At 39.5% G+C, this 23459-nt stretch overlaps 1 protein-coding gene across 1 annotated transcript in view; it reads right to left on the minus strand.

Moving 5' to 3' along the window:
* LOC309687632 (uncharacterized protein) overlaps positions 1-5250 on the minus strand; it is a gene marked incomplete at its 3' end in the record, with an annotated part of 28769 nt that extends 23519 nt beyond the window's left edge. Inside the window, exon 1 of the mRNA XM_082502729.1 lies at positions 5103-5250. The remainder of the gene's footprint in view (positions 1-5102) is intronic.
* Between the last annotated feature and the right edge of the window lie 18209 nt (positions 5251-23459).

Genomic DNA, 23459 nt, shown 5'->3' on the forward strand with positions numbered 1-23459 from the left:
TTGAGCCATCCAGAGGTGGACTTGCTCTCAGATTATTTTCCTGCTGCATAACCCAAGTGTGCTTGAGCTTCAGGGGATGCACTGATGGCAGGACATTCTCCTTCTGCACTATTCATGGTTCCATCAACTATGGCAAGTAGTCCAGGACTTAGTGACAAATGTTTTACTCTTAAGCAGTCTATGGCAGAGTACTCTTCCAGCATGAATGGGTCATCTTTAACATCTTTATTAGTATGTTTCTTTGTAATGTTGCAATGCAAATAATATCAATGATGTTTTTTTGTTCATTTTTTTTAGAAGGATGAAAGAATGGCCTTTACTGATAGAATTAGTATGAGATCAGAGAAGTAAATGGTAAATGGTAAATGGCCTGTATTTATATAGCGCTTTACTAGTCCCTAAGGACCTCAAAGCGCTTTACATATCCAGTCATCCACCCATTCACACACACATTCACACACTGGTGATGGCAAGCTACATTGTAGCCACAGCCACCCTGGGGCGCACTGACAGAGGCGTTACAAAGTCGTTAATTAATTACTGAAACTTCAAAAGCTACTTTGGTCAGGAAAACTGCCCATAGAGCGGGTGCATAGACACATATACTGACATCACGCGGACTGTCAAAGTACGTTGTGTTTGCAGTGTTTCAGACATTTAAGAAACACCTCTTGCATGCATTCTACATATTTAAGCAAGGACCCATAAACATGTAGGTAAACACACTGACAAAAAATGTGTATACTAGTGATGTATGTGCAGTATACAACCCCCCCCCCCCCCCCCCCCCCCCCCCACACACACACACACACACACACACATCTTACACACACATCTAATGGTGTCCTCTGACACTGAGATGAGTTACTTCAAAGGATTTGGCTCAGAACACTCCCGCCTCTGATACCTGAAACAACTCTGTGTTGGAGTGTCAACTATACAAACTCTAATATACAGAGTCTTGCACGTCAGCAAATGTACACTGATTGGTCCCACTGCAGAGCCACTGAGAGGTAAAAAGTAAAAAAAAAAAGAGAAGCAAAATACAGGAAGGAGAGATGGGGAAGACACCCCCGAGAATATATTTAATGGTACATTTGTTATCACTTCATTTCTTTCCACTGTACTTCATGACATGGTTGTGTTGCTTACAGCACTTGTTTTATTAGCATAGTTAGCCCTCTAACAAGCTTTTCAGCCTTCCTTCTACCAAGTAAAACACAAAACTCGGCTTTTATAAGTTACATATAAATCGCTATTACCTTCAAAGTTGTCTTCGACAATATCAGCAATATCAGAGTGACCAAGTCTAAGCAATTTGCTAGTCATCAAGGAACTACAGCTTAAACTTTGTTTTATTTCACACACATTTCATGCTTGACTTGTTGCCCTCTGCATGAGCTGACTAGTCTTCTAGTCAAACCAACTCTCTGCATGTCCTTACGCACTGCATCCACAAACCTTTGCTGTGGCCTTCCTCTTTTCCTCTTACCTAGCAGCTCCATATTCATCATTGATCACCCATTATATCCACTGTCCTTCCTCTGCAAACACTGAAACTAACTTGGATGTGCCTCTCTAACATTCTCTCCAAACTGCTCAAATTTGAATCCTGTCCCTCCTGGTCGCTCCCATCTAAATCCTATCATCTTCAACATCCTCAACATCTTGTAAACCTAGATGGCAATTAGTCCCATACAGTATACAAACCATATTTTTTATCCCCAACCACATGATGCAGTCACAAGACAGTAGGCAATTCAGTTCAGTTAAAGTCAATTTTATTTATATAGCCAGCATTTAGAAGTTAGCAAGCGTTTGCTTGTTATGTCGGAGTTGAAGCTTATACTGTTCCTTAACCACACAAGACCTCTACAAAGGTGTAAGGGATGACATGGAGAAATTAAAGCGCAAATTATCCCACCGTGTGGGCACTATATAATCATGGTAAAAAGAAAGTACACCCTTTTTCCAGTCCAAAATTTTATATATCATAATATAATAAAAATAATATAATATGATCAATAGTAGCTCTTAAAAATTAGGTGTAGCAAGGTGTTGCTAATCAAATGCAATTGTTTAATTGATAATCACCAAGTGTGACCACCACTATAAAAGCAAATGTTTGGTGAATTTGGTGCTCTGGAGCATTCAGATAGGTGTTAATGCAATATCAAGGAGAAAAGACATCAGCAATGATCTTAAAAAAGTGGTATTGCTGACTGCCAGTCTGGGGCATTTCACAAAGGCAATTGTCAAATAACATGAAGTCTGTCGTTCTGAGAAAAATCATTCACAAGTTGAAAACATTCAAGAGTTACTGATCTTCCCTGTACTGGATGCCCTAGGTACTACCTACCTCTCTAGAGTCAAATGTGAGGCTTTTGTAATATGACATGTGTTGTTGTTCATCTCACATTTACCTAATCTTATGAACTGATAAGAACTAGGTAAAATGACCAAAATCCTGTAGATTTTGTATGTTTTAGATTTTTCCATTTTGCTGATAGAAAAATACTGCCAACTAATTACTAGCAATAACAGGTGATGTAATTATTGTGATGTAATTACTGTGTTGTGCACACTTGGGGTAAAGTGCATGTTACTGATATACCATCTGCACACACTTGTTGCATAACATTAGCACCTACATATACATGTCCAAATATCATGTGTAGTAAAGCAATAGGTTTAAGAAGTATCTGGCATCAGAAAATCCCCCAAAATCCACTGTGAAACTTATCCGCTCCTAGCACAGTTGACCTCTAACAAGGATAGACACACTTGTGAGCTTGCAAAGGTCACAAATCTCTAACATCGACACGGATTTTAATAGTGCATTCACTCTTTAGCAAAAAACTCTACTCAGGGTGTTTTGGCAAAAATGTCCTCATGATCTCCCTAGATAGAGCAAGGTAGAATTTACTTATACAAGAACGATATTATGAATGCAATATTGTAATGAAGGTGACTTTGGCTTCAGACTGTTAATGTATAAGCATCTTGTGCCCCCATCCTGCCCCTTCTGTCTTATCCCATTTCTCTTACTCCCTCGCTTTCTCTGTCGTGTCTTTATTTCCTCAATCCTTTTATTGCCATCATTATCCAGAGTAATCTCTGCCCACCTGCCTATTGATTGCCTGTGAATCCTTTGTAGCCAGCTGGGTTTTCAAGGGTACATCCAGGTGAACAAAATATACCAATGTCTCCTGGGTACTCGGATTAAACTGACATTTTGACTAACTCCCACTCCCACTACCATGCATTCTCATGGTAAGCTCATTGAAGGCCCTTTCATAATTTGTGGGTGCAAATGTTGCCCGAGTTACCACTGTAACTTTGTTTAGTGGGGTTTAATTTATTTTAAAAAACCCAAACTAATAACAAATATATAAATAGCCGAAACTTATAACCATAGTATGCAGAATATAAACAATGATGCTTACGCCACTTAAACATCTGTGGTTCACAAATGTCAAATGTCTTAAGTTTATTGAAGCTTACCTTCCAAATTTTGCCAATTTAAGATTCTTAAAATATACTTTTACTTACTATTTTTTGTAATTCTGCTTCTTTAAACCATTTTTTATTGAATTTTGTATGAAATTACATAAACATAAAAGTTAACTAGACCAGTTCTGCAGAGCAGGACATCTTAGTAGTGGAGCAGAGGATACCATAAAAGAGGGACTACATGAAAAAGAGTGAATCATAAAATTTCAGAAAATACACTGACAAAATCATTGACATTATGATTTTATGACCAAACTTCCTTGCAATCTCTTAGAACAGATGGCAATATGCAAAAATGACTACTGAAGTCACCGATCTTCAAAAATCAGATTTCCAAACCCGAACATACTTTTATGCAATTTTCCTTCCGGTGTAACTTATATAGTGAAACGCAGTTCTATTGAAGTAAAAGACTTCATCTTATGAGAACTCTGACATTGACAAAACCATAATAACACCAAGCAGAATCTTCCTGTCTCCCTGTCTCACTGTAAAAAGTAATTTGAAATGCTCAGCTTGATGTTCCTTCAGGCCAGTGACACTGGCAGAGAGATCCACTCCACACAGACTTGTCATTGCCTATTAATGACTCTTCACACTAAGTGGCTGCTCGAACACTGTCTGTTTCCCTGTTTTCGTTGACTCCTATTTGTTTCATGGCACCTTATCTGCACCTCTTATGTCAAAACACACTCATGGAACATGACAAGCATCATATCATTTAACCTGCAGGACAAACCAAATTCCATTAACAGCACTATACTAAAGTGTTGATGAGGCATGATGGTGAGAAGCAGTATCCTTATTCTACACTGTCATCTCCTCATCTCCTTCACAAATATCACACTGTAGCTTTCTTTAAAATTTTGTGTGGTTTTCCATTCCTTAAATTTACCTTAGATGATAATGGCCATTTATTATTTATCAGTGAATAAATAAATGACGGGAAGAATTTTTGGAAGAATTTTCCATTCGACTATCACTCTCACTTTGATTTTCAGTTTAGATTTAATAGTGATGAACTCAAGGTTATTAGGCATAAATGGCTGATAAACACTTGGCATTTAGAATAGTGATGCTATTATCTATTCCAGCTCTGCAAGACTCCAAATTAAGCAGCATATTTTGGCACTAGCACAGTAAAATTCAGTCTGTCCAGTTTACATGAACATGCACAGGAGGTATTCCAGTGTCTCCAAGAAGCATTACACTAATTTAGATTCAATTGCTGGCTAATTACTTTAACGTTAACCATAACCAGGTTACTACTTGACTAACCCTAATCAAGATTTAGGCCCACACAGCATAATAATAATTTACCTTGACAAAAAGGAAAATAAAATAAAATAAAAAAATTATATATATATACATATGCATACACATATTTCATTTTGCTTGGTATTGGATATTGAAACTGGTTTTAATCAGGTTAGTACAGTTGTTGTTGGGTTAGTTACACTGCAGCATGTGACAGTTAAAAGGTTTAGCTATTTTACTTTAGCTATTAGCAGTAGCGCATTGTCAAAGTAGCCATTCGTTTTACTTGAATCTCTCCTCTTGTAATTATACTCCTTGATCTATTTTCTTACCAGGTTAATTTCATTGTCCTCTGTCTCTTACTCACTTCTCCACAGCTGGTGCTAGCAGCAGCTGTCTCCTGTGACTGTGAGGCCTGGTTACTAGTTGTTGCTGGTACAGCTGTTCATAGTTTTCTCTTGGCTTTTCAGCTCCACCTTCTCTCCACTTCTTCCACATTAAGCTTTTTCTATGAGCTGCATGAGCACACAGCAAAGGTAGGGGAGGGGCCGGTCGCATTAAGAGATTTGATTGGACAATCCAGTCTCAGTAATGAGAATTATCGAATGGGCTGCTGTCAGTGCTTGTACAGTCAGTGCACAGCAGCCTTTCAGGCCGGCCCATCAGCCCAAAAGTGAGTCAGCCCACCGGGAAAATGCCCGGGATGCCAGATTACCTGTCCAATCAAGCCCTGCCAGCCACTGACAGACAGACTGCTCATACACAAGTGAACCTGAATTCTACCGTAAGAAATGTTAATGTTGTGTATGAGTACGCATACTCACAAACAAATAAATGGTATTTTAGCTCAGCTGTTAAAAGATTAATTCTGATTTAACCAGAAATACATTCAGTGTTACCCTCAGTATTCGATTTAAATCTTCATTTGGTTTAGGCTGAACTTGTAAATATTAAGTATCACGTGTGTGTGTGTGTGTGTGTGTGTGTGTGTGTGTGTGTGTGTGTGTGTGTGTGTGTGTGTGAGAGAGAGAGAGAGAGGGGGAGAGAGAAAGGTTTTTACCTGCCCTGAACACCAGCTACTTGATAAATGGGCAGAGAGTGGCTGATGTGGGTCCATCAATCATCCAGACCTTGGTCTATGGCAGGCAAATAAAATAAAACGTCCCAGGTGCATAGGCAGGAGAAATATGGAATGGACCGAAGTGACAATGACAGAGGCCTCCAGGCATGAGAGATGGGGTTCACCTAAACACTATGGTGCATGCAAACACAAGCAAAGACAAACGTATGTACATGTACACACATTTATATTCCTACCTGAAGTGTTTTCCACTCATGCACGCAGTATTGACTGGCATTTCCCTACTAACTCTGTAATCTGCAAGTGCATTTCAGATGGAAACTTCCATCTCTTAATGTGTGCCTATGTACTGTTGTGTTTCGGGCTTCTTCTTTCGAGTGTTGTTAGATCCTGTTGGACAGTCATCATTTTAGAGAGTTTCATGATTCTGTCTTAACAATTGTGTTATATCTATTCTAGAATAGATATAACGGAACAACCTATGAAGTTCTGTTAAATTTTTCAGATTAAATAGCATGAAATACTCCACCCAAAAGAAGATATTAGTCTAATACCACATTACTCATCATATATCGCCCCAATTTATTTAGTTTGACCATTTTCATGCATTCAGATCCTAGAATTCAGCGGGTCTTATTCTTTGTAGGCCTGGTTTCAATACATTTTGTTAACTGAAGCAGTCCTGAAGAATGTCCTGTTTGACTTGAAGCAGAAGGAGATGGATTGTTATGGAACATTCATCCATCCATATGACTCCCAGGTGTCATAGGGCAAAAGGGAGGGAACACATTGGATAGGTTTCCAGTCTATCATATGGTCGCATGGTCAGGGTATATAAACCTGTCAGGCAAAACAACGTCACATAAAAATGCATTATTACTATTTAAGTGGTATTTTGCATATTTTGAAAAAAACAGTCCTTATTTATCTTACATTGGGCATTAATGCAGCCCCACCATTCATACTCTAACTGACACAAATAATTTTACATCCATTCCTCTTACACCTAATGTACCTGTGATTTGAGTTGCATTTTGACTTGTGGGCTACTTTTCTTTTAACTTTTACTTTCTTTTAACTACTGAATATCATGTGGATGTGAGACACTTTATCAAAACAAGACACCCTATATGTTGTTACATGAGTCACGTGGGTCACAACTCCTCTGAAAAAAAAAAAAAAACCCCAAAAGACATGGTGCAAATACAAGACATTCTAACTAAAACATATTAGTTTCAAGATTGTCCAGGCCATCATGAACCAGAAACAAACATGGATAGATCAAGGACCTGCATGCAGTGGGCTGCCCTCAATGATCTATAAATCTTTTAGACAGTTGTGTGTGTGTGTGTGTGCGTGTGTGTGTGTGTGTGTGTGTGTGTGTGTGTGTGTGTGTGTGTACATTCAGTGTGCTTTGATCAAATGTGAATTTGCAGGTGTCATGACCTTGCCTCCTCTTCCATTAAGGACATTTATTTGTGATGACTTGCTGTCGTTTCCAAGACATGATTTAGAAGTGTGGAGTTTATTACCTTAATTTCACTGCACACAAGCATGCACTTACAGAGACTAAGAAAATTCAGTGCTACATGTTTGCAGGAAGGCCTTGTTATATCTACAAAATAACAAGAAATATCTATTTTTTTCTACTGTACATCTTGTTCTAGACAGTTTCATTCTCTTCACAGCTTAAATTTAAAAATAATGTATTGTAGCTAGAATAAAATTCTACACTGTAAAGAGAAGGCTCGGAAAAATCTCTCCTTTATTTATTATTTATTTATTATTTTAATGTGGGCAAAGATCTAATGGTTATATATAAAAAAAAACTACGACGTGCAGCTTGGTGCAGTTAAAAAAAGAGTAAAATAATGCTTGCTTTTTCTGTAATAGGCACTATTTTTTATACCTTCACATAATCATAAACACAACACACACAACAGCTGGACCCCACACTCAAATAAAACCCACGTAATGTAATGATATAGTTTTATTGACACCAAAAACAATATTGATTCTGTGTATAGATGACATACTTCATCAGGTCCCTCATTTATTTCAGCCTCAACACAACATATCTCTTATCTCTGTGACAGAACAGAGACTGAGACACAGTGTGCAAAACTGGCCTGAGTTTGATGCCATTGCTTTGCAAGTACATTTCAAATACCTTTAATGTCATTCCTCCAAACGCCCAAAACACCACTTCATCTTATGAGCTATAAATAACAAAAATAACAAAAATAATGTAATTTTTTAGGTTATGAATGACCTTTTGGTGTTTTTTGGCCACTTTTTTTAAACTTATGATGAGGTGAAGAACTATCTTGTAATGTCAACTTCATGGCCCTATATTTGACAGTGTAATTTAGAAATTAAAACACTCTTGTTTCCTTCTGTATGGGAATTATGTAGTCATTTTTAGGACCCACTGTTAGCAAGACCTCTGCCCTTTTTATCTGCCTTGAAGAGAGCCTTTTTTTGTGAGCTTTTGTCATCTGTCTGCAAATGCCTCTCTCACTACAGCTTTGTGAAAAGACACTTGTTGTCAAGTGAATTATTTATGAACTGGGCTGTGCTGTAGTCTTTGGGGAGAACAGTAAAACATGCATCCACATCCTCATTCACAGGCTTTGACCCAGATTATGATAATACCTCAGCCCTGCAAACTCAAGAAAATAAATCCACTATAACCACCTACAAAACAAATATCATGACTTCACAATACAGTGAGGAGGCGTATGTTTTACTATGTGTGTCTGTGTCCTCGCAAACAATACGCTCCATCTCTTTTTTTTTTGTCTGAAAGACCAAGTGTCTTTTGCACACACACACACATTTCCACAGGCATACATAGGGTGGGGCATACTTGTGAGCATCCATCCAGTATCTTATCCCAATCTTATTGGTCTTAGTGCAGGGGCATTGTGGTCAGCAGAATAGAAAACTGCTTATTCAATACTTTGTTGAGGTTTTTTTTTTGTTTGCTGCAGATTTGAGTGACAGGTGGGTTAGCAAAGAACCCCATGGGTCACAGACCCAGAAAGAGTGAAATGATATTGCTTCTGTAGTGAGTTTGTGTGTGTGCTAGACTTCTTGAAGAAAAAAAGATGGCATCTATCTATCTATCTATCTATCTATCTATCTATCTATCTATCTATCTATCTATCTATCTATCTATCTATCTATCTATTTATTGCTGGAGTCACTAGGTTACAGCCTCTAATATTCTATTACCAGTGGAACCATACTGGACTTAATCTAGAACATATCCGTCGAAATTGTTTCTTCACCCTCGGTTAGGTCTTCTTGTGCTCCATTTTTGTGATGTTACTGTTAGCTGGAATTGCCGCATCTATCACAATTGCCTTGTTCTGATCCTTGTCAGCCCCCGCTATGTCTGGTGGGATAGCCAACAACTGCTTGTCATTGTAGAACTTGAAGTCCCACAGGATCTTAGGTCTGATGTTCTCAACCATAGCGTATATTCCATCTGGACTGGGAAATTTCTAATCCATAAACAGCACAGATGTTTCTATACACTATGCCAGCCACTTTGTTATGGTTCTCAGTGTATGCTATCCCAGCTTGTAACTTACATTCTACTGCTATGTGCTGGGCTGTCCCCAGGGCACCTTTGGACAGCCTGCAACTTGGGTCCCGTCAGCTGTAGTAGACTCCTGCCTCTGTGGATCTAGTGTTTAGGGCCTATTCTTGTGCTTCCATAATCAGAGTCTCTGTGCTGTCCTTCTAGCCTGGCATTTCTTGCCACTTGTAGGATTTAATTATGCTAGCCACTTTCTCTATCTGCCAATGAGAGAACCGTAAAGGGCATTGATCTTCAGTGATATTTCTTCTTCCTCACTACTGTCCATTGCGTATACATTCTACAGTGTATGTCTAATCAGTACCAGTTACTGAAAGAGAATAATTGGAGGTGATAAGTTTGAGTTCATTATTTGAATGTGCAAGAATTCTAAATTGCAATTAATTCTGAGTAGGTTTTTCTTTTGTGATTTGCACTTGACTTTTTTCCCTGTTAACGTTTGATTCTCCAACAGGGGTAACAGAGCAAGAAACATTGAAAAAAAAGAAATTGCCAAAAGTTAAAATTTGTTCTTGTATAAAGTACAGACAAGGCAACAGTGAGACACAATGTAAGGACAATTAACAAAGGGCACATTAGAGGCAATTACGTCAGTCATGTCACTTCTTTGGCACTGCTCATCATGTCTTTCACTGCTCGTGCATATTTTATTTTAGCTGAAGTACACTTCTCATTTAGAGTCATGTAATTGCCTCAAAAGTTAAAATATTCATCACATTCATAAAAACATTACCATTTTTCTGCAGGGAGATGATCAGATATGCAAAAGCCTTCTGCTCCCCTCTAAAATTGTACATCTTTAATAGGGGATAACACTCTCTGTGAAACTTAGTGGCTTTTCATGTTTTTGGGAAAATTGTCACGTCATGTTGCTAAATTCTCCAAGCGACCAAAGCAGCATTTGTAAATTACAAGACAAGCAGAGTGGAAATGGTAGACATGGCCACAGGAAATTTTTCAGCAAAGAGGTTAGTTTTTGAGAAAACAGTCAGTGTGAAAGTAATTAAATATGAACCCGGAGCACACATTTTGTGCTACAAAAATATTGGTGTATTCACTGTGTATATTGGTTGACTGCTGATTTTATTTATAAGGGCACCTTTCAGAAGGAATACTGTATGTCTTGGGCACTCAATCAATCCAATATTCAAGACACAATAGGATACACTTTCACACACATGTCTAATAGCCTAAAGTTGTAAGATTTTACTTTAAAAGTTAAATCTTGACAAACATTGATGTGATCTGAACTTGATTGGTTTGCAGAGGAATTTAGCTGCGATGTGCTAACTCTAATTTAACTGAGCTAATATAGATGGCATAGGTCAAGCAGAGATCACAGTTACATTCAGTTGAAAGTTGAAGATATGAACCGTGAAAGTCATTTAGTTTTAATTAGAGGTCTAGTTTACTATGTCTGAAACAGAATGAAACTGAACTTACAAACACTGCCTGAGATTTGTATTACAAAAGCTTAAATGTTACAGGGAGTGGTTTAGGAGGGGGTGCATAATGTTATGAAGGTGACAGGGAGAAAAAAGATGACTAGCATAAAAGAGGATGACTACAATTATGACTAGTAATTACAAGAAGTAACTTGTAGAAATGATTATATTTCATACTATGGGGAGAAAAGCATCTACATGTGATTGCACTTATGAAAATGATGACGCTTTCAGTGGCAATGAGAGCCGTAACGACGGCAGAGATAATGAGGGCACACAGCACTAACAGTAAAGTTGAATTGCGGCAGCCACTGCCAAGCATTACTCATCTTATAATGTAATGAGACTGCCTGGTTCTAATGTTCTGCGCTTAACCTCGCCATGAGGCAAGGGCAGTGTGCAGGCAACAACTGACTAACCAGAACAAAACTGTGCATGCACAGGTTCACTAACACATCACTGCTATGCCAATATTGATGCATTTGAATGCATATGTACGTATCTCTCTGTGCAAATACATTCTTTTGCAAATGTATGCAAATGAACAAAATAAGCATCGCCTTTCTCTCTGTCCCCCCCCCCCCCCATTCTGTTGCTTTTTCCGTCTTCATACTGCACATCTACATGCATTAAACATTGCAAACTAATCTATTTTAGGATGGGGCATGCAAGGTTAAAAGATGCACAGCAGATGGGAAATCCACAGTGGTTCCCATCAGGGACTAATCTTCTCTTTCAATTTGCCCCTCAGTTTCTCCCTTTTCCCCATCCTTAATCCAAACCACCCTTCCTATCTATCCATCCATCCAGTAATTTAACCATTCCTCATGAACATTGTCCCCATTAATCCCTCCAGTCAATTTCTCAACTAAATCAGCCTTATCATCGAGTTTTCATAAGCAAAAACCATAAAAATGTTATGTTTCAGTTAACATAAATGTTATCTTATATAGGGAGCAATGCACTAGGACAAGGGTTTGTACACGACAACTATGCAAATGCATTTTAAAGACTATAAGCACTATTTAAAAAAAAAACCCCACTGCTACACGTGTTTATATAGATATAGTATGCAAAAAAAATTGTTGCAAGAAAATAAGGGCCAAAATTACTTCAGCATATTTAAAAGGTAATTTGACAAAATTGAGACAATTAACAATTTCATAGTGTTTGGTCACTAAATGGGAGACGTCCAGTTCCAAGGTTAAATCTGAAATATATACTCTGAGAACTTTAAATGTGCTCTGTTTTTAGAGAAGAATAGTAAACGTATTGAAACTTTAATAATCCCTCGGGTGGATTCCTTCGGGAAATTCAGTTTCCAGTAGCACAGAACTGACAGAAGTTGCATGTTACAGATACAATAAAGGTGAACGAGAGTAAAGATATGAGCATAAATATACCATATATACATATATACACATATATAAATACAGAATATATAATAGGGATACATTGGCACACTCTGTTCACTTACTTTTAGCTTACTCTCTACCTAACTCTAATAGGCAATTATTCACACATTACAGAGACATTTATTCATCATTTTAGTTGTGGGATTCATTCGGTGATCAGACTAGATAATTCTGTTTTGTCTCACACATTATCCACCTGATATTATGGCATCATTATATTATATGAATAATGCAGGCTGTTGACGCTGGCATGTACTTGAAAGTAGCTAATATTAGACTAAGTGAATGGCATCATTTGTTTATCCTCATTTCCACTTGGATAGTGGAACTGTCCATCTTTCTGTCAGAGCACAGATAGGGGAACAAGCTTGATGCTGTGGATTTGTTGAGCTTAGATTTCTGCTTTGTGTGGAGATTGTGATATTCACCTCGAGAACTTTGAGATAGGCTAGTTGCATTTGAGTCATTGCTCATCAAGAGCTGGACCAGTACTGGTCGAATGTTTGTGTGCATTTATATACAGTATGTATGCGTATATCCTCCCATGCCTAGGCTTTGGTTCTTTGGCTAGCTTTGGCTGGCAATCTGCAACTGTCACTCTCCATGGAGTGGGATTGTGACTGACAACCACAAGTGTGTGAGTATGTGTGTATAAACATTGTTTTTTGGGGGGGGATCACTTAGAGTGTGTGCATGTCATGGTGGGTGGGAGGGGGAAGAGTAGAAACTGCGTCTGTGTGAGAGAGAGAGTGTGTATAAGTGTACCTGCTGCAGGACACAGCAGGATGGTAGTGAGCAGATGGAATGTTTGATCCAGAACATAGCTAAAGGCAGGTGGGGTGTGGGATAGCCACTCTTTCTTACTTCTAAAACACACTCTAACACAACAAACAGATACACCAAATATGCACACACTGGCATAAACTAAAGCCAAGTTTTCCGTCACTTACACTCGGCACAGAGAGAGAGAGAGTAAAAGCAAGTGGAATGCATAATCACAGCAAAATCCACAATATAAATGTTAAAAATGTAATCAAAAAGTGTTCATGCTACAAGTCTTTTAGAAGCATTCTCATAATTCAGAGAGTGGTGACCTTAGCCTTGTATAGTGTATAATTGTCTTTGCTTCTAAATAACATAACTATGTAAGCAAGTTTAGCTTCTATCATAGTCTCCCACTGTCTGTGTGTTTTCCCCTCAGCCAAGATGGGTTAAGTAGGTCTTCTCCACCCCTCTGGGTGGGGCTTGAAGCCTTTCCTCATTCCAGGCCATATCACCTGTGTCTTGTCAATCTCATCATTAGCAATATAAATAGAGCAGCTCTGCCATCTAGGCTCTGCCAGATTACCTGCCTCTATAGAGTGGTAACCAGGCTCAGTTTAGTTGCTCGTGCTCCTTGATTCCCTTGTGTATTACAGTTTTTCTCAGTCGCTTTGGTGCATTTCTCACAACAGAATTGAACTCTCCACCACTACTAAGGCACTTCTCAAAACAATTAGTGCAAACTGCAAAACATGGTGGATAACTTGCAAAAGTGAGTCACTCCATCAAAAAGAAAAGTCAGGTGTCCAAAATAAGTTGTCAATGCATCAACAACAAATCCCTTGAGCAAAACAGACAATACATTCATCAAAAGCAAGTACTGATACCAAACAAAGTGTCAGGGCTGTCACAATTACAAGTCATTAGACCAGCACCTTTGGTCACAAAATCACATGGTCTGAACATGTTCCCATTGTGACGGATGTCTTTGTAGGTGCTTCCCAATGACATGTCAAGTCCGGACCGCATGCATGGCATGTTGAAAACCATAAATTGTAAAGGACAATCAAGACACTCCATATGCACTCTTGATAATATTTAATTGAAACTGTTCACAGCATTGTGCAAACTGGGGAAATACAGTAAATCAAACATTTTACAGCAAACAAACTCACCTAGACAGTAAACCTCACTGCAGTAGTTACGACTCAAAAAAAACAAACTGAAAAACAGACACTGCTGCATATCAATCATTGATATCTAGACGCTCCCGTCTGTCTGCCCACATATTTGCATCAACATCACAGCGTATGTCAGCTCTATCGATGCATCGGGGAAAGTATCTTCTGGAGTGTCGAATCCACCCTCTGCAGGACTCTGCTGTGATGTCATCACAAGCTGCATCCATAGCTGCTAGCAGGGTCATTTGGGTATGTGGATGCCTGTCATATACCTTCCACCTCCAGGAAGAGAAAAACTCCTCAATTGGATTCAGGAATGGACTGTAAGGAGGAAGAAACTCCATAAGCATCCTGTCGTGTGCTGCAAACCACTGCCTGACTACAGCAGAGTGATGGAAGCTTACATTATCCCAAACCACTACATACATTGTCCGATTGTCACCAGGATCATCCCTTCCATTTTGTGGGATCAGGTCCCTATGAAGAGCATCCAGAAAAGCCAACAGGTGTTGTGAATTGTATGCACCAATACGAGGAATATGGGTGTGAACACCATTCTCTGAGATTGCGGCACACATTGTAATATTCCCTCCTCGTTGGCCTGGGACATCAATGGTGGCTCTTTCACCAATGTGATTCCGTCCACGCCGTCTGCCTTTTGCGAGATTGAATCCCGCTTCGTCAAGATATACAAACGTGTGCAGGTGTTCCCTGGCCTCCAACTCCAGGATATGCTTTACAAAGGATGAGAATCAGACAGGTCTGTAATGGTGCATTTGGCAGAACAGATTGTACAGTTGGAATTGTACATAGGATTACAGTAACATGCATAAATGTAGGTTGAGTACATGGCCTAAACTGTTACAGTGAACAGAGGTACATATGCGAACATGTGTTACCTGTACATACTGGTGACGGAGCTCCTTCACTCGATCACTGTTCCGTTCAAATGGCACTCTGTACAATTGCTTCATGGACATTTCATTCCGTCTGAGGACTCTGTCTATGGTGGAAATTGATATTGACTGAATATTTCCGAAGATGGTGTCATCGTTTACGACAGTTTCTTGTATTTCTCTCAGTCTCAAAGCGTTGTTTGCAGCCACCATTGCACAAATTCTTTCCTCTTGCTGCGGAGTCATAAGTCGACCTCTTCCACCTCCTCTAGGTTGTCTGGCAGTCCTTTTTGAGATGCAGATGGGAAAACACACACATGTAAGCGCAAACATGCTTACAGTGATTGTCACAGGACTATCATTCAAAACTCCTTTCTTTACAGCATTACTGTATTGTACCACAGCACACTATGCCACACCTGGGCCAAGTCTGCGCTTCAGTTACAGTACGTCTATGTGTAAGGATCTGTAAGGTCATGTCCTAATGCAAGTCTCCTGTATGACTATGAAAGTGCAGAGCAAATTAGTTTGTGCTGCATACTGTAACTAGATTACGGTGTGCTCACCTGTTTTCCCGACGAAATGTCTGGATGATAGAACTTACAGTAGTTCTCCCAACATTTGGCTGCACCCTTCGACCAGCCTCGGCCATTGTGAGGCCATGGTTTATCACATGATCCACAAGTGTTGCCCTGATTTCGTCAGGAACGTGTCTATGTGGTTGGCCTCTTCTCACCCGGTTTTGTCCTCGTCCTCCACCGATCCTCACTCCTCTTCCACGAGGCTGACGTTCCATGTTCTGCTGTTTTGTAGATTCAGTATGCACCTCATGCCAATCCTGTCTGTTGGTTTACATTGCAGTATATATGTACTTGTGGAGTGGGGGATGCTGTGCCGCGGTTCACCTGTGACTGGGTAGGAGAGGCTTTTCATTGGTTGCAAGTAGGAGTGACACACACCAATTTTCATTAGTGTGAGATAAGGTTCACCTGAGACATGTAGTTTATGGAGATTTTCATGGGAACTCCTCCAAAATAGGGTTTTCAAAATGGGTGTATGAATCGTTTGACAAGCTGTTCAGCAATTTTGAGTGCACTGACACAAGCAATGCAATGAAGACTATTAGTTGTAAGGACAATGACTATTCAGCCGGTACAAGTATGAATAATTGTGACATTCATGATGAAAGAAAGGAGATAGTGATGAATAGGAAGTCAAACGTGACCATTCTTTAGATATTTGTACTCACTCAACTGCTTCATGTCCAAAGGCATTTGCCTTTGGACGCAGTGAACGTGAAACCGCCACAGGGTTGTGCCAAAACGACTACATGTTGTGGTGGTTGAACTAACTGTTGTGCAATGTTTAATTCTGTTGTGAGAAATGCACCAAAGCGACTGAGAAAAACTGTAATGTCATCTCTACTGGTGTTCCAAGTGTGGATTCTTCCCTTGGCTGCAAGAAGTGGATTCCTGTACCTCAATTCTTCACCTGCTTTTATTAGAGCTGGTCAAATACTCTTTGGTTACTCACCTCATCGACCTGCCTGCTTATCCTCTAATGGCTCCTTTCTCCATGGTAACACAGACCAGTGGACCTCATTGACCTCTGAGAATTTTTTCCCGTCAGACATGATAAGCACCCGAAATTCTCTCTTTGCGGACAGATTCTCGTTGCAATCCTCTAGAAAATCTTATCTGGACTAATTATCACCAGTTGAGCTGGTTTATGATAGCTTCATCTGAGATTACAGTGGGGCAAAAAAGTATTTAGTCAGCCACCGATTGTGCAAGTTCCCCCACCTAAAATGATGACAGAGGTCAGTAATTTGCACCAGAGGTACACTTCAACTGTGAGAGACAGAATGTGAAAAAAAAATCCATGAATCCACATGGTAGGATTTGTAAAGAATTTATTCGTAAATCTGGGTGGAAAATAAGTATTTGGTCAATAACAAAAATACAACTCAATACTTTGTAACATAACCTTTGTTGGCAATAACAGAGGTCAAACGTTTACTATAGGTCTTTACCAGGTTTTCACACATAGTAGCTGGTATTTTGGCCCATTCCTCCATGCAGATCTTCTCGAGAGCAGTGATGTTTTGGGGCTGTCGCCGAGCAACACGGACTTTCAACTCCCGCCACAGATTTTCTATGGGGTTGAGGTCTGGAGACTGGCTAGGCCACTCCAGGACTTTCAAATGCTTCTTACGGAGCCACTCCTTTGTTGCCCGGGCGGTGTGTTTTGGATCATTGTCATGTTGGAAGACCCAGCCTCGTTTCATCTTCAAAGTTCTCACTGATGGAAGGAGGTTTTGGCTCAAAATCTCACGATACATGGCCCCATTCATTCTGTCCTTAACACGGATCAGTCGTCCTGTCCCCTTGGCAGAAAAACAGCCCCATAGCATGATGTTTCCAGCCCCATGCTTCACAGTAGGTATGATGTTCTTGGGATGCAACTCAGTATTCTTCTTCCTCCAAACACGACGAGTTGAGTTTATACCAAAAAGTTCTACTTTGGTTTCATCTGACCACATGACATTCTCCCAATCCTCTGCTGTATCATCCATGTGATCTCTGGCAAACTTCAGACGGGCCTGGACATGCACTGGCTTCAGCAGCGGAACACGTCTGGCACTGCGGGATTTGATTCCCTGCCGTTGTAGTGTGTTACTGATGGTGACCTTTGTTACTTTGGTCCCAGCTCTATGCAGGTCATTCACCAGGTCCCCCCGTGTGGTTCTGGGATCTTTGCTCACCGTTCTCATGATCATTTTGACCCCACGGGATGAGATCTTGCGTGGAGCCCCAGATCGAGGGAGATTATCAGTGGTCTTGTATGTCTTCCATTTTCTGATGATTGCTCCCACAGTTGATTTTTTCACACCAAGCTGCTTGCCTATTGTAGATTCACTCTTCCCAGTCTGGTGCAGGTCTACAATACTTTTCCTGGTGTCCTTCGAAAGCTCTTTGGTCTTGGCCATGGCGGAGTTTGGAGTCTGACTGTTTGAGGCTGTGGACAGGTGTCTTTTATACAGATGATGAGTTCAAACAGGTGCCATTCATACAGGTAACGAGTGGGGGACAGAAAAGCTTCTTACAGAAGATGTTACAGGTCTGTGAGAGCCAGAGATTTTCCTTGTTTGAGGTGACCAAATACTTATTTTCCACCCTGATTTACGAATAAATTCTTTACAAATCCTACCATGTGGATTCATGGATTTTTTTTTCACATTCTGTCTCTCACAGTTGAAGTGTACCTCTGGTGCAAATTACTGACCTCTGTCATCATTTTAAGTAGGCGAACTTGCACAATCGGTGGCTGACTAAATACTTTTTTGCCCCACTGTACATCTGAGTGAATCAGCTGAAAATACCCATACATCAAAAAGGAAATAGGACAAGGAGACTTGGTAGTGGAGTAAGGAAGTACAGGAAGGTATTCAAAATTAGTAAAGAAAAAGTGGAGCTAGCCTCCTGGTACTCCTGTCTACATTTTTCATCTCTCTGACTAAGTGTGCAGCCTAGAGAGGTGGCAAAGGAAAAGGCTTATAGTTGTATGTAAGGGTGGATACTAAGGAAGAAGAAATGGACTTGAATCCATTGGGTACCCAGGACGATTGACCTGGAAAGGATGTACAGCAGGTCAGGGTGCTTAAGGATAGAGATGGTAATGACGAGGAGTGTGAGAAGTTGGAAGGAGTACTTTGAGAAGAAGAGAGGGAAAAAAATACACTGGAAGAGAGCATATTCAATATACTATATAAAGATGGAAGTACCCTATGGTAGCCCTTGCAAGAAAAGGCCCAATCTAGTGTCTGGGAATGAAGGCCAAAAAGATCGGTGACCATGTGGCACCAGGGTTTACGGTTAAAGTAAGTGTGATTTCTGTGCTCTGGAAGAGGCTCCCTAGAGGAAATTTCCTAATAGGCCTCACTACTGGCAACATGACCAGGTGCTAGTGTTTCCTTGCTGATATTATCTCCAAAGCTATGTTCAAGAGCAAACATGGAGTTAGGAGGAGTAACTTCAACAATTGCACAGGGAAGAAGCTAGGTGGTCATACCAGCATCAGACTGGGATTGTTAAGTCAATCTGAGGAGGCAGATCAAGTTAAACCATGTTATAGAAAGTGGAGGTCAGCCATGGTGTTCACATTAATCAACGCTTAGAGTGGAGAGGGTCACATCATAACACAGCCATCTGTCCCATCACTTTCTCCACAAAAGTCACTACTTTCCAGGGTCGAGCGCCAGAGCTGTTTATAAAACACCTAGACTTCAGGCAAACACCAAGAAAAGCAGTTAAGCTAACTTCAAATTGGCTGACAACAAAGCTAACAAGCAGTATTTAGCTAGCCCAACTCTCAGAGGTGTTCTTAGCAAAGTTAAGAACCTAAGAACTGAGGGATGGCTGCGATAACAGGGGTTTATAGGCAAGTTGGGTTGCACATATATCATCACAGGCCATATGCGTGAATAGAGGTGTCTTCAGCCAGGACACACAGGGGTGTGATATCCCATAATATATGTGTTGTACAGAGTGAATCGACTGAAATAGAATAGAAAAGTTTTGGACATACTGTATACAGACTGTATATTAGTAACACAGGCAGTAAGACAGCACTGTTACTAAAAACAATCAAAAACAGAAATGACAACATTGCCCTCTACAATGTAATTCAGCTTATTTATAATTTATGATTTAATTTATATAATTTATTAAAAAAAACAACTTATGTTAGTGGAGTGCCTGCTATAAACAAAACACTTTTTTTCATTGCTAGCATTTTAAAACAAGATTTTTGTTAAAGAAAGAATATGATAAATACCAAGGTGATGAGTGCATAATTGAACTTTAAACTGTGTAATGCAGTCCCAGGTTGACCTGAGACCCTGTGTAGTTGGAAGATTTTAAACCTTGATGTCCTCTAATAGAAGGCAGATAGCTGTGCTGTTTATATATTCATATGGTTTACACTTATGAACCTGTTCTTCTGTGGTTGTCACACATACACACATAGTCTGTATATAGCAAAACATGGCGGTTGAGGGTACATTGTTATTGCAGAGAGTCGCTGGGAGACAGTGAAAGGCTAGCAGTCATTAAGAAAAGCAATATGCTACTGAAATTGCATCATTCTTCGTGCATAACAAATGCCTTTCTGTTTGTTTTTACAGTGAAATGGAATCTATAGCATATTCGGTATATGTACTATATAAAGATGAACCCTATGGTATTCTGCAAATGTGCCATGCATTTTAATATGAAATGTAATTAGTTTTACCAATAAAGAATAATTCCATGAAGAAAATGAAGGTACTCTTTGAGAGATAATTTGGACCAAATAATTTAACCTTTGATTATCACAGTATGACAAAGAAAGCAGATTTTATTTTTTGTTTTCTTTGTCTTTCTCATTGGGAGAACGTAAGAACATATGAAATGAAAGATGACATCTCATATGATTTTTTAATGAACAGAAATTTATAATAATACTTATATATTTACAATAATTTCAATATAGAAGAATAAGGTCACAGACACACACACACAAAATATATTATATATATGCAAATGTATGTATAAAACACAGAACTTCTGCTTAATAAGCATTAGCCAACCGAAGTACAAAAGACAAGAGCTCCACAGCAAATTCATTTGATAGTAAAACAAAATTTCAATCCCAAGAGGGAACTTCCCTCAGCATTGGTTTAGCAGCTTAGTGCCAGCTTAGACCTCTGTGAAGCCAACTCCAGCCTGTGCCCACTGTTCACCATGCTGCCAGAGACACAGCTGTTGAGCCAGACATACACCTGAGAGCAATGGGATCCAGCCAACAGGCTGCAGCATCTGCCCTACTGCAACCCTCTAATGAACACTACTGCGTGTGGGTAATGTCTATCCATCGTATATTGCCACTGAACAACATATTTTTCGCTTAAATAATTTATTTTTGAAATTGCTGATGGTGTCACTCAAATTTTAGTGTCTTAATTTGCATATGTGTCCGGTCAAAACTTTTATAACACCCCAATTTTTCCAGTTTTTTATTTAAAATTATGCAATTTAATGTCTCATTGCACTCTGAAATGAGAACATAGCACAAATAAGCAATTGGAGTTAAAAAAGAAATCACGGAATCAATTTATAGACCAAAATGTATTCTAAATTTTTGACACATCAAAGTGGCCATCTTTGGCAGATATAACAGCCTGAACACACCCATGGCATTCTTTCTACAATAGAAATCCAATATTCTTCAGAAAATTCTTCCCAAATCTGTAACAGAAATTCCCAAAAATGTGTGGCGCTAGGTTGCTTTGCTTTCACTCATAGTGCCTTTTGATGGTGAAGGAAACTGTACTCACTGACACCTTGACTTTCTTTGCAGTTCCAGTGTACAAAAGACCCACATTGTGTTATGATGTCTCTCTTCCGTTGTTAATTGCCTTTTTCTCACCATTTTTGTAGCAACACACTACTTTCTGCAACACAACACTGTTCAACTGTTGCTCACGAGGGTATGGTACCACAGTGTGTTCCAACACTGCTTTATGCAGACTAGTGATGGGAATTCCGGCTCTTTTTAGAGAACCGGCTCTTTCGGCTCGGCTCACTAAGAAGAGCCGGCTCTTTCGGCTCCCAACCAGCTCTTCGGGTTGTTTTGTTGCTTTAATTGATTTATTATTAACAACAATATAAAATTATGCACAAAAGGAATTACTAAGGTAAAAAAAACGTGGTTTTATTTATTTATGTTTATAAGATAAGATAAGATAAGATAAGATAAAACTTTATTAATCCCTCGGGAAATTCGGTTTCCAAAAGCACAGCACCGACAGAAGTTACAGTTACAGAATATTATATATATATATATACACACACACATATATAAATACAGAGACATATATAAATAAAATATACGAAGGGGATAAATAGAATAAATAGGAATAAAAATAAAAATACAAGTGAATTGCACATTTTAAGTAGGGCTGCCACAAACGATTATTTTGATAGTCGACTAGTCACCGATTATTTTTGCGATTAGTCGACTAATCAGATCATCATCCATTGGACGTACAGCGTATAGCTTATTGCACCAGCAGCATCTGGTCTTATATAACTATCATTAGCTTACAGCTTGAAGTGTTTGTGCTAACTAAAAATAAAGACAAGATGGTAGTTTATTAATTTTTAATGAAATTTGCAGATTGTTTCGGTGAAGTTTAATAAACTCCTTGCTTTCTAAAATATAACAGGACACCGGAGTATATTCTCCAGCGTCTCACACTTCTGATAATCAGCTGTCTGCTTGACAGTTTTAGCTGTGCAAAAACTATAACTTTAATCTCAGCCAAACTGATTTACTCAGGAACAAATAAAATACTAAAGAAAGCCAAACAATAACATTTTTAAGTTATCTAAGTGACTTATATATATATGTTTAACCTGACTAGCGAAAGACGGCGGTGGGTTTGAAAACGATTTGCCGGGAGTCCGGTGTTCTCACGGCTCTAGTGAGCCTTGCCCCCGCCTAGCTAACGAGCTAGTGGGTAACAGACGTCTCCGAAAACGTCGGAGCGCTTTTGAAAATATGTGGTGTCTTGATAAACTGAGCAGATATTTGAGGTTTACACAGCTACATTCTCGCCTGAAAATATGTTAAACGTTTATTTTGTGACCCAGAAAGAATAATAAGAGTAAAGTTAAAACTAACTAGCTGCCGCCATTGTTGACAGCTGGGCTGCGCTATGAATTCTGGGACACAGCTTCTTCTTCTTCGGGGTTTAACGGCAGCTGGCATCCTTGTACATGCAGTGCTGCCATCTTCTGTTTCAGTCCGTTATTACACTCTTAAATCCTACTACTCATTCCTGCATCCTTTGTGATCTTACAAAGCTTCAAACGATGCGTCGACTATTAAATTAGTCGTCGACGATTTTAATAGTCGACATAATCGTGACTAGTCGACTAATCGTGGCAGCCCTAATTTCAAGTATGGAGTCTATTGCACCGTTGACTATTAACAAAAGTATTGCACAAAAGGTATTGCACAGTGAGGTGAAGAGGCACTACAGCTTAGTTGTTCCCCCCTCCTTTGTCCACCTGTTTCCCCTCCCTCTCCCCTCCAGAGAGGAGTTAAACAGTTTGATGGCATGTGGGACAAAGGAGTTTTTAAGTCTGTTAGTTCTTGTCTTGGGGAGAAGCAACCTGTCACTGAACAGACTCTTCTGGTTGTTAATGGCCGTGTGCAGAGGATGCCCAGCATTGTTCATAATGTCCAGCAGTTTTTT

Source organism: Aulonocara stuartgranti, assembly GCF_965226115.1.
Source record: "Aulonocara stuartgranti genome assembly, chromosome: 14".
In the NCBI taxonomy this organism is placed as follows: domain Eukaryota; kingdom Metazoa; phylum Chordata; class Actinopteri; order Cichliformes; family Cichlidae; genus Aulonocara; species Aulonocara stuartgranti.